This window comes from Pelodiscus sinensis, chromosome 2 (assembly GCF_052426305.1).
Source record: "Pelodiscus sinensis isolate ZL-2025 chromosome 2, ASM5242630v1, whole genome shotgun sequence".
NCBI lineage: Eukaryota > Metazoa > Chordata > Testudines > Trionychidae > Pelodiscus > Pelodiscus sinensis.
The window spans coordinates 77,666,024-77,677,857 of NC_143053.1; the positions used below are offsets into that span (position 1 = coordinate 77,666,024).

Here is an 11,834-nt window from a genome sequence, read left to right on the forward strand (position 1 = left end):
TTGCCTCTTTCCCATTCCAAAAGACAGATGCATTTACCTACACCAATCTCCATGCAGCCAGAGAGCAAGACAAACAGCGATAAAAAGAAACAGTTTAATTCTGGGTCATGCACCACTGCTGCTTACAGCTTGCAATGGCTAGCAATCCAGAATTTCATAGCAGAAGTTGATGGAAAGACCTGAGCAAAAAGGAGTATCAGGCAGCTCCTCTGTAACTGTAGCCAGATTCATATTCATGCATATTTCTGTAAGGAGTGAAAGGGGTTGTTGCTGTTATCTGGAGAGCAGCTTCCAGCTTCCAAAGGTTTTTTTGCCTGGTGCAAAGCATACTAGCATGCCAGAGAAATGGAGTTCAGAGATGGTGATTCATCCTGAAAGTAATCTAGGGGACAGTATGAGTTAGGGGTGTTCTCTTGTCAGCTCATCCCAGAAGATGGGCAAGTTACAATCATATGGAAACAGTTATATTAGCCCAGCGGAGATATTACAGGGGTGTAGATTGTTCCTCTTTCTGTCAGATATGGCTGTTGCATCCAGCTCTTTGCTGCTAGCCATAGATGAAAGACCATTGTTCTGATGACTGACACAAGCTCAGATTTCCACAGATGTGGCGCAACTTAAAACAAAGGCAGGGTCAAGGAATGAACAACTCCACCCCCCCCCCAATAAAAAATTTGGAAATTTTGGGGGCAAAAGTTCATATTTCCCGAGAGATTCTGAACAGTTACATAAGGCAGCAGAAAAGAAACATTGAACAATGAGTCAGACAGCACAGAGGCAAGTCCCATGCCGGAAGCTGAGCAGCAAGTCCCAGATGGATGGAAGGCTAACAGTCTGACCAGCATTACGAGTTCCAACAACAACAAAAATCACAGGGTGGACCAAAAATTATGAGCTTGGTTCATCAGTCCTGAGAGCTCTTAAAACCCCCTTTCCCTTTTGATTAGCTTCCTGAACATTGAGCTCTCATGAGGAGTGACCTTTTCTGCATGTGCAAGCAGTCCCAGAAACTCAGCCGGAAATACACCACACACTGTACATGTCTGTTGAGGGGCTGGCTCTGCCTTTATCTCTGTCAGTTGGGAAAAGCATTCCCAGCACTTCCCGTTTGCCCAGCAGCTCTTTCCGGGCTGCACCCCTGTGGCTGCAGCTCCCTACTCACCACCTCACACACTGTCTTTGACCCAGTATGTGAGGGGCTGCTTCTCCCTTCAGGATACTATCCTCACTCCCTCCACCTATACTGCCCCTGCCTCCTCTCCTGCCCCATATAGGATCCCAGAAGCAGTGGAGGAGAGGGAAGGTGCGGTTGAGCTGGAGGGAGGATGCACATGGTCCCTCCTTTCTCCCCCTCCCCAATGAACCTTTGCTCCTCCCCAGTGTAGCACCCTCTGGAGACTGAATGGGACCAGCTAGATGTTGCCTCAAGTCTTGCAGCTTTCTAGCTCTGCAGCAGGGAGACTCACTAGCTCTACAGCAGCCTCTGGCGGTGGAAGCCTGCACTGCCACCCACCCCCAGAAGCTCAGGTTACCAGTGACATCTAGTGGCAGAAAGAAGAACTGCAGCATCAGTAACAGCCCAGTGTGGAATTCTGAGCCACCCTGAAGTTTCTTCTGGCGGAGGGAAGTAAGCCTCTCTCAAATGACAGCATGTGGGAGTGTGTTATATAAATTGGCTTCACTAACCCAGTGTTGCCAGCACCAAGAGGTGACTGGTAGGAAGTGTGACAGCTGTTTCTAGAGACTGTTCAGCATTCACAATGTTCAGCATTGTCTTCCATTTAAGGTTCACATTTAAAATGTCCATCTTGCTTGGTGGAAAAACGCAAATGGAAAGGCAAACCAAGCAGAACTATGCCCCCAGGGGCTGGCCTCTTGATCTAATCTAAAGTAATATTAAAACTGACCTGCTGTTTCTAATTACTTACTGAGCATAGTCCCTTTAAGGTTGTGCCCCAAAGGCCTGGCAGTCTAAATCAAACACAGACAATACATACACAGGTGGGAGATCCTGGCTGGAGGTAAGGTAGATATCTCGAAGAGATCATCACTAACTGCCTTCCTGGGAGAAATGCATTCTAAGGAAGGCACGTAAGAGACAAGCAGGAGGTTTTCTGGGGTTTTGGGTTTGGGGGTTGTTTGTTTTGGGGAGTGCATTTGTTGTTTTTTGTTTGTTTTGGGGGGGTGAATGAGGGAAAGAAGGTAGTTTCGGATGGCAGGGATGACACTGAGGAAACTGGGTGTGGAAACTTATGCAAAAGAGGCAGAAATAAGGAAGCTAAACTTGGGAAGAATTGAGGATGGAATTAAAGTAGGTATGTAGATGAGGTTACAGTAATGAAGGGCCTTACAAGTGGGGCACAAGATGAGGAAAGTGGGAGCAAGTTCCTATTTGCACTTCCTCTGAATAAATATCTTTAGCAAGTTAAACACCTTAGGCTAGATTTTCAAAAGTGCTCTATTCCAAAGCAGGCATCTATAGGAACTCAGCATCCAGCACTTCTCATCGAGGACACTCAGGGTTCATCTACGCAGCAGGGCTTAACTTGAAATAAGCTATGCAAATTGAGCTACATCAATTACGTAGCTTATTTCAAAATAGCTCATTTTGTAATTGGGAGCATCTACACAGCACTTATTTTGAAATAGAGCACTCTTCCTCTGACTTCCCTTACTCCTCGTACAATGAGAGTTACAGGAGTCAGGGTAAGAAGTCCTCCAGCTTGACAGTATTTCAACATTATTTTGAAATAACTACCTACTGTGTAGACACAGACTAAGTTATTCTGAAATAACACTAGTTATTTTGAAATGACTTTGCAGTGTAGACATACTCTAAGAGGTGCTGGCTGTTGAGCTCTGTTGGAAATCTGTCCAGATAACTCTGAGCAGCAACTAGTTGGTTGCCTAAGCTAACTGGGAGGCAGTACACCTTGTCCTTAACAAAACCTGTTAGAAAACCTGTTCAGTCTTTAAAAAAGATGGAAAAGAAAAAAAGTATTAATATTTTGATGACATTTATCTTACGGCAGCCAAATTCTGCTGTGAATTATATTTACAAAGAAATACAGTTAGCAACTTTGTTTGCTTTTTGTTTTGATTGCAGACATGCCAAGAGGTAAAGGTGGCCTGGACTGATTCCCTGTTGCATTCCTAAATACTGCTGCACAATAACATTCCTCTATTCATTGGTTACCTAGATACAGTCTTATGAATGGTGGTGAGTTTTTGAAGAGCTCTGATGTAGCTTTAGAGTTTTCCTATTGAATACCCTGCTCACAAACACCTCTTCCCCAAGTGTGACTGCTTCATCAGCACTGCCCTGACTGTGTATGAATCATGGACATAATAAATAACAAGCACTCTGTTTTTCACAGATGTAATTATGCTATCAAATTTGTTTGTATCACTAGTTAGTAGATTAAAAGCTCCCCTTTCATCCCCCATCCATGGTATGCATGCTGTCATACTGTCCGGAGAGCTCACAACCATGAGTGCCAACCTCAGAATAGACTGTCGAAAGCAAGGCAGATACCCCAAACTGGTGGTATATTCCGTAATTAGATCTCACTAACCATACTTAATATGAAACACCAAAGTATTACAAGACTCTTATAGTGGAATCAGAGTCAGTCTTGCCTTCCAGATAAGATGGACTATGTGAAAAATGGCCACTTACACCCCAGTGAAAAATGGCCACTTACATTCCAGATTACTCCCAGTCCTGACAGACCAGGCAGTCACTGAAATCAAGTTGCATCCTTGACCTTGCACTAAAGACAACACCGGCTGTCAATTCTATAGTTAATTGACTAAAGGTTTATTAGCTATGAAAAGAAATGAAAATTACTGAGAGATTAAACCAGGTAAAATATATGTACAGATGAGTCACAGTCTATCATTCTAAATGGTAGCAGAGATGTAGTAATCTGTTGGTTTCCCAAATGTCTCTCAGGACTACCCAGAATAACTCAAGGGATCTTAGTTTTCTTGTTCTGTTGTTCTTCCTTTTTAGAATCCAAAACAGTCCAGAGATGAAGAATTTCTTTTTGTGTCCATACTTACATCTTGTCCTAGAAAACAAGCTGAGGTAAATAGGATGAAGTTTAATAAGGACAAGTGCAAAGTACTCCACTTGGAAAGGAACAATCAGTTTCACACATACAGAACGGGAAGTAACTATCTAGGAAGGAGTACTGCAGAAAGGGATCTATGGGTTATAGTGGATCACAAGCTAAATGAGTCAACAGTGTGATGCTGTTGCAAAAAAAGCAGACATGATTCTGGTCATGCATTAACATGAGTGTTGTGAGCAAGACATGAGAAGTCATTTTTCCACTGTACTCTGCACTGATTAGGCCTCAGTTGGAGTATTGTGTCCAATTCTGGGCACCACATTTCAAGAAAGATGTGGAGAAATTGGAGAAGGTCCACAGAAGAGCAACAAGAATGATTAAAGGTCTAGAACACATGATCTACGAGGAAAGACTGAAATAATTGGGCTTGTTTAATTTGGAAAGGAGAAGACTGAAAGGGGACATGATAGCGGTTTTCAGGTATCTAAAAGGGTGTCACAAGGAGGAGGGAGAAAAATTGTTCTCCTTGACCTCTGATGATAGGGCAAGAAGCAATGGGCTTAAACTGCAGCAAAGGAGGTTTAGGTTGGACATTAGGAAAAACTTCCTAACTGTCAGGGTGGTTAAACACTGGAATAAATTTCCTAATGAGGTTGTGGAATCTCCATCACAGGAGATATTTAAGAGCAGGTTAGACAGACATATACCAGGGAAGGTCTAGACGGTGCTTGGTCCTGCCATGAGGGCAGGGGACTGGACTCATTTACCTCTCAAAGTCCCTTCCAGTTCTAGTACTCTGTGATTCTAAGCTGACGGGGTCACTACCCACTGGGCTCTATCTTTGATGACAAGTGATGAGGAATGATCTCTAATCATCATACACAATGAGCCCTTGTTTTGAAATTGTCACTTTGCTGCTAAAGTTTGTCATTAGCCTTACACAAGTCTTCCTCCTTCTTTGATGGGTTATTTAGTTATGGGATGTGTACAATGTATATGTCTGCTATTGCATTATAGCAGGTACCGATAAGTGAAAACAAGGCCTATGGCATCCCATTGATTTTCATAAAGTTTAAACAGCAAATACTTTCTTATACATTTAACAATACCTTTAAGTGAATTGGCCTGACTCCCAGCTGGGAGTCTGCCAGTTCTCAGCTGATCTCTAAGCTTTGGCCAGAGCCATGGTTCACCAGCTTCCCATATGAGACACATCCTTAGAGAAATCTGGCATAATTGGCTGTGCTAGGCCACCATCATTAGCCCTTTAACTGTCAAGAAGAAAGCCACTGAACTATGCGCTGCCACTGGCCTACTTGAGATTATTGCTGAGCCTGGTTAGCAAAAGGGAAGCAGGCATGCTGGGAATGCTCACTTATGCCACCAATTTAGCACTCAAAAGCAATATAGTCATGGAGTCATTACCTGCTGAGAAAATGTCCCTAGCAGTCTCCTGAATAGTTGCCAATGCATTGGAACCCCTGTCTTTCTCTCCTTTGGCAGGATTCTGAAAAAAAACAAGAGAAGGTTTCACCTAAGATGGTCAGGCAATCCTTCACTTTTGGGAACAGTGCTGTGACCTCTCTTTCTAAGGTCTCATCTGCAAGACCCACACACAGGAAACTACATGGTACTCAGTGCAACTACCCTGAAAGGATGGATGGCTGAGTCAAACCTGTTGCAATTTGGGTTATATCCTTGTGTAACATGTAAAGTGTTCGCCTGTGTCCTTTTTATATAAAAGCATAGAGTACTCAAGGGTTGTTTGTGCAATAAGCATCCATAGTGTGTAACTATTGCTCTTTTCTTATTAATGGCTACAGTAGCTAGGAGTTGACTCAGAATAGACATTGCCCACCGATCAGATTAACTAACTGAATAAACAGCGAGAGGGAAAGGAAAGGGGGGGGGAGCTTTTGTTCCTTTCCGTTTGCATTTCTGCTGCAGTTCCAGCTGCCAGGGCTCGGGGCCAGTACTTTCTTTTCCAGACAGCCAGAAGTGCAGGCTACATGTTGTTCTTTGATTCTGAAAAGATTTAGTTCTGCTACTGGAGACAACATGTTCACACCGAGTGTAGGAGTGGCACCTTAAGGCTGTCGCATGTAACCCGTTCCTGCTCTTGTCAGGTGCAGCAGCATCTCAAGGAGTAGCCATTGCGGGAGGTTAGAAGGCAGAATGGTATCACGATTAGAGCAGGGACATGATGGAAGGCAGAAGCTCCGGCTTTATGCATTAGCCATGGTACTATGGGTTATAATGGCCCATAAATCTGTATTTACACCTTGTGCAATTAAAGCACATTTTTCCTTCTGTAAATATATTTGTCACGGGCCAGATTTCCCTCACATTTACAATTTTCATGTTATTTCACAGAAGTAGTAGAAGGGCATGAAAATGAAAACGAGGTCAAGTCCCCAGTTTTTGGCCTCCTTTTGCCACTACAGGGTATGTTTACACTCCAGTGTTATTTCAAAAGATCTTATTTCAAAATAGCTTATTTCGAAATAGCACGTCAACACTGAGTAGACACTGAATCACGTTTAAGGCTGGCCGGAACCAGTTCCAGCAGGGCACCATGTCAGGACTTACTGTGTGTGGTTGCTGCCTGAGGCTATCTGAGGTCTGTGCTTAAAGGGACTCCCCCAGACAGCCAGGTCTCAGGTTTCCCTGCTTGGTTGTCTACCTCGATGAGGGATAGCAAAGCATTTTATCTCTGTGTGCTCTGGTTGCCCTCACTTGGGATACAACATCACTCTGCAACATGGAGCCAGAGCCACCCCTGGGCACTCTGGTGCTTCTCTTGGACATGTTGCTGCGAGCCTGGCTGCACTTTCTGCAGGCTGCCATCCGGGAGGTCCTTTGGAGGGCTGTCAGTATCGAGGAAGCCCTGTGGGAGAGCTTGCACTCTGAGGAGCACTAAGAGCCTACCTGATCTGCCCCACTGGGGGCTTGTGCCTCATTCCTCCCTCACGTCCTTCCACTTACCCCTCCTTAACCCCTCTACCTGATGTCAAATAAAATGCATGTATTTTCATGAACACAAACTCTCTTTATTTAACAAAACTGGGCCATGGAGAGAATGAAAGTCTGGTGAGAGTGGGGAAAGGAGGTGGGAGAGGGAAGGGGGAAACCGGGGAGGAGGGAGATGGAAGGGGGAAGCAAGGGGAATGGAAAGCTCAGGGCTCAGGGTTGGGGGTCTCACCAGACCAAGTTGATTTTCATGCAAACCTGCTCCTGGGTTTGCATGTGGCCTTTGGTGGCCAGGCTGGCAGCTGTCCTACCATAGACAGCTGTGTTCCTCCATCTAGTGTGGAAATTGTGGCCATTGGGGGCATCGCCCCCAAACCTGAATAAGGTTCATGATCTCTACCCTAGACCAGGAAGGCACCTGCCTTCTCTGGGTCCTGGCAGGCTCCTGGGAGCTGGCAGACTGCTCCTGGGCAGTGGTGGAGGGCTGGTTGCCAGTGGCTTGCTGGATCATGTTTTGCAGCCACTGGGTCAGGGGCAGTGACTGCTGGCTCTGGGCTGGCAGACTTGGAGTTGGCACAGGCACTGAGCCAGAGTCTACCCCTTTAAGGGCTTTGGGGATGGGGGGAGGGAGAGGAGTGTTCTTGGTAGAGGCTGGAGTGGCCACCAGGGCACCCTGGGAAGGCTGGAGGCCCCCTATTTTGAAATAAGTGTCTATACAGCACTTATTTCGAAATAGCTATTTCAAATTTGGCATTATTCCTCGTAGAATGAGGTTTACCAAATTCAAAATAAGCGCACCGCTATTTCAAATTAATTTTGAAATAGCGGTTTGGTTGTGTAGACACTAAGGGTATGTCTACACTACCCCGCTAGTTCGAACTAGCGGGGTAATGTAGGCATACTGCACTTGCAAATGAAGCCCGGGATTTGAATTTCCCGGGCTTCATTTGCATAAACTGGGCGCCGCCATTTTTAAATCCCTGCTCGTTCGAACCCCGTGCCGCGCGGCTACACGCGGCATGAACTAGGTAGTTCGGACTAGGCTTCCTAGTCCGAACTACCGTTACTCCTCATTCCACGAGGAGGGATTTAAAAATGGAGGAGTAACGGTAGTTTGGACTAGGAAGCCTAGTCCGAACTACCTAGTTTGTGCCGCGTGTGGCCGCGCGGCACGGGGTTCGAACGAGCAGAGATTTAAAAATGGCGGCACCCAGTTTACCCTTTGAAAGTTATTTTGAAATAAGGGCTGTTATTTCGAAATAACTTTTCTGTGTAGACATACCCACAGGGTTCAATATCTTACCTCTCCCACAATTATTACATCTCGACATGGGCCTGAACAGCAAAGTTCAGATTTATACTTTTCAGTATTGATTATGTCCAGAGGTTGGGTTTAAACTTCGATCTGGAGTCAAACTTTTCTTAATCTATCCTCTGTGTTTCTAATGCACCCGTCCCTGTATTAGGTAGATGATGTTCCTAAATTCAAGAATCTTTATTTCTGCAGTTCTGATTCAGGCCCAGCTGTAATTTTAATGGTGGTGAAAAGGACCTAGAATACAGCAACATTAACTCAATTGTAAATGTGCAGAGTTTTAATTCAGGGGAAAAGGGAGGCCAAACATTTAACAATGGATCATTGTAGAACCCAAACAATAATTTTTCCCTTATACCGTAACACATCAGGACTTTGTCCTATCAGATCTCACAACCAGGAAAAGTCATGCTTGATCACTAAGGGTAAGTCTACACTACAGAGTTTTGTCGGAAAAACGCCCATTTTTCCAAAAAAACTTGAGGCATGTCCATACTACAATTGTGTTCTTCAGCAAGAAAATCGAAAAAACAGAGGGTTTTTTCCAGCATTGGTAATCCTCATTCTACAAGGAAGAAGCCTTTTTCAAAAGAGCTCTTTCAGAAAAAAGCGTGCGTGGACAGGGAAGAGGGAGTTCTTTTGGAAGAAGAAGAAAGAGGAAAAAGCACAGGTGCCCTGGTGGCCATTCCATCCATAGCAATCACAGCTTACATGCAAGAGAGCGTCCATTCAGTCTGGATACTCTTTCGAAAAAGCAGATTACTTTTTCGATGTACTTTTGCAATGTGGACACTCTTTCGGAAGAAGTTTTTTCGGAAGTTCTCTTCCGAAAAAAGCTTCTTCTGAAAGAAGCCTGTAGTCTAGACACAGCCTAAATTGTCTGGAGGGCCACAAAGAAACAAAATTAGTGCACCCAGTGTAACAGAAGAGATGTCCACACAGCACTGTGCTATTCAATCTATGCTGAGAAGAGAGGCTTCCAGTTGATTGTATGAGGTAAGGGCTAAATTTTGAAATCCAAACTCTCTTTCTGCACCTGTAAATTATGCCCACATTAATGATGCCTTCCACTTTACACATACAATTTTATTTGGGTACAAATTAATGTCATTCATACATTTAACTGCCTAATGTCTGGATACATCAGTGTCACCAACCACATCTGCATATAAGTGACCCTATGAAATTGTGAGCACAGTAAGAGAAGTGAGATTGTGAGCCCATTACAGATCAAAACATCACCACTTGAAGTGCATGTGCCTCTAGGGTAGAAGGCATTTTCTAGTATTATCCCACAGAAACACTGCACAAGACTGCAGGAGACAAATTGAAGAATACAGTATCCACTCAAACATGCTAGGGGTCTTGCAAGCAGATAATAGTTTTATTTTTAGCTTGTTTTCTGAGCCTGATTGAGTTTTCAACAAGATCATCATGTAGAGGTTCTGTCCTCTGTTGCAATGTGTGTTTTAATTGTACATTTTGCCATGTTGTTAGTTAATGAGTTGTTAATAAATGAGTGATTGTTTATGTAAATTAGGAGTGGCAAAAGTTTACATACCTAGCAGTTAACTTAGTACTTAACTTAGTAACTTAAGTACTAGAAGACTTAACCAGTGTTGCCCGGGTCCAGCCCAGAGTGTGGGTAAGGCCATGCACCCTGCCTTCCAGCTTTTCCCCAGGTCAGCCCAGAGGAGAGGGGAGGCATGTACCTGACTGCCTGTTTCTTCCCAGTGCTGGCTGGGGGGAAAGGTGTGCACCCTGACTGCTAGCTTTGCCCCAGACCCAGCCTCGGGATGGAGGGGCCAGTCTGGGGGAAGAAGGTGTGGGCTGTGGAGGTCACCCGCCAGCACTCGCTACATGCAGCCCGACGTGGGGGGTGCTGTGCAGGCCAGCCAGCAGTTGCTCCCTGGGCAGGCCAGGGTGTCATGTGCTGACAGCCAATCGGTTCTCACCGGGGGCTTGCTGCCCACCCCATCCCTCCCCGTGATCACTCCACAGCATAACCATCCCTCCTTCCAGACCCCTCCCTTTCCATTTTATTAAAAACAATCAAATGCCAGGTACAGCCCATACCAAACCCTGACCTTATTTTAAGTTAGGATAAGAAGAAGCTACATACCAATTTTGGTGGTTGAAGCTCTTATCATTTAGGAGGAGTTCTTGAACAAACAGACTCAGCGACAGACAGACAGACACACACACATTTCTAAAATATATAGATAGACATTTTTAGTTATTCATCACTTTTGTATATGAGCATCTCAGATAATGAATTTAGCCCTGCAACACCCTAGCAAGATAATTATTACTTTCTTTCGCACAGGGGAAATTGAGGCTCAGAGAGATTTAAACCACTTGCCTGGGATCACTCAGTAAGCTTACCCTACCACCTCAAGATATCTTGGGTCTGTTTTTCAGCTGTACTGGTGTAAATTCCACTTCATGTCCTGGTCATGCTATCTCAGCTGTATACAAGAACCTGAGTAAAAATGAGCACTCTGGCCTTAGAAATAACCTGTGCAAGGATCTCTACAGATCTTCAGACATATGTAGGTGCCTACCTCCCATTTAAATCCATGTAAGGTGGGCTCCTGTATCTTTGAGGAGCTGTGCCTAAGCATCTTGTTAGAGGTATGTGCTTTTTGCTTCTGTTATTGACCATATAAAATGCATTGCAGCTGATGTCTGAAAGTAAAGGGAAGCAGAGAAGAGTTAATCTCACGTATAGTTTAAATTACAGTGAAATAACCTATAACAATACAATATTACAAACCCTATGTAGAGGTAATGTTTAGGAAGCTGTCAGGTTTTTTACTGAGTGTCATGCCCATCAGTGTTGCAGGATGTGACATTTTCACCTGCCCTTAGTGTGAAGAAGTCTGCTGGGTATGGGTGGCAGGTATGAGACAAGGGGAAGCAATGCCTCTCCTGGGTCTTAGTGCTCAACCGCTTCCCTCTTCCTATCCTTGTTCTGACAGACTTAAAAAAAACAACAAATAGTCTGGTAGCACTTTAAAGACTAACACGGCTACATTTCTATCACTATAAAACATGTAGATAGTTTCATGAGCTTTCACAGGCACAGCCCACTTCTTCAGATGACAGTTCCTCAAAGCTCCCACAGCACGCTGTTTGCACCTTGCAGACTGGTGACTCTTCTCCTAAAGTGGACCTGTTAATTTAAAAGTGCAACTTTAAAAAAACAAGAATTCCTGTGGCACCTTAGAGACTAACAAATATATATATGAGCTTCCGTGGGCAAAACCCACTTCCTCACTGCTCATTTGACGATATGGATTTTGCCCACAAAAGTTCTTGGTACTGTATGTGTATATATATATATATATATATATATATATATATATATATATATATATATATATATATATATATTTGTTGGTCTCTAAGGTGTTTCAGGACTACTCTTTGTAACTTAAGAAACAACAAATAGTTGTACTATTAGTAGTAGC

The 11,834-nt window shown here is 44.1% G+C and overlaps 1 long non-coding RNA gene across 1 annotated transcript; it reads right to left on the reverse strand.

The window, feature by feature from the left end:
• Positions 1-3,668: 3,668 nt before the first annotated feature.
• On the reverse strand, positions 3,669-11,616 carry LOC142826731 (uncharacterized). The gene is made up of 3 exons (XR_012900945.2): positions 10,484-11,616; positions 5,502-5,583; positions 3,669-4,073 (listed from the first exon to the last, which is right to left on the reverse strand). It is a non-coding gene; the product is annotated as an uncharacterized LOC142826731 (long non-coding RNA).
• Positions 11,617-11,834: the final 218 nt, after the last annotated feature.